Genomic DNA, 713 nt, shown 5'->3' with positions numbered 1-713 from the left:
AGAGTAATGTTGGAGGCAGCCACTGCCAGGTACGTTGGAAATGTGAGATGGTCTATGGACAGCTGATTCCAAGTGAGAAAGGACAACCATGGCAGACAAAGCCCTGAATTCAAATTTGTGTCCTAAGCTAACCACAACCCCATGATGTGAAATGCATCAGAGAGAATAGCAATCAACAATCTGTGCAGATTTAAAAATCGCACTTGCTTTGTTTATGGTGGTTTAAGCTAACCTCTATGAAGCAACTCGAGACGGACACACACACATTAACAATTATTTCCACATTATAGGTGACACAGGCAGATTCCAGGAGAAAAAAAAATGACAGAAAGAAAAATAAGGGTAAATAAAACAAACAATAATAACAAAAATTACATGTAAACGAATTAATTGAATAAAAATAATAATCAAATTCTTTTGATCGGATTTATAAATTGTAAAAAAGTTTCATTTGTCGTTTTTTGATCCAACAACCTTCTACATCATGTTTATATGATAACCATTGCGCTAGGCCCCAACACAGGTATGTAGCTGGTGCATTAGTTTGTATACTTTTTCTATAGTTTTAATAAACATAACAGAGACTTCAGCGTACAATAATATATCATCCTTCAGTGCTTACAATGGACAGCAAACATTGGGGAAATTTTCGATTCTGCGAAATGTAAATGGCATGGTTTTCTGGGGAAGAATTCATTGAGTCATCTTCAGAA

Source organism: Schistocerca gregaria, unplaced genomic scaffold (assembly GCF_023897955.1).
Source record: "Schistocerca gregaria isolate iqSchGreg1 unplaced genomic scaffold, iqSchGreg1.2 ptg000440l, whole genome shotgun sequence".
Lineage (NCBI taxonomy): Eukaryota > Metazoa > Arthropoda > Insecta > Orthoptera > Acrididae > Schistocerca > Schistocerca gregaria.
Note: the sequence above shows the minus strand (reverse complement) of the source record.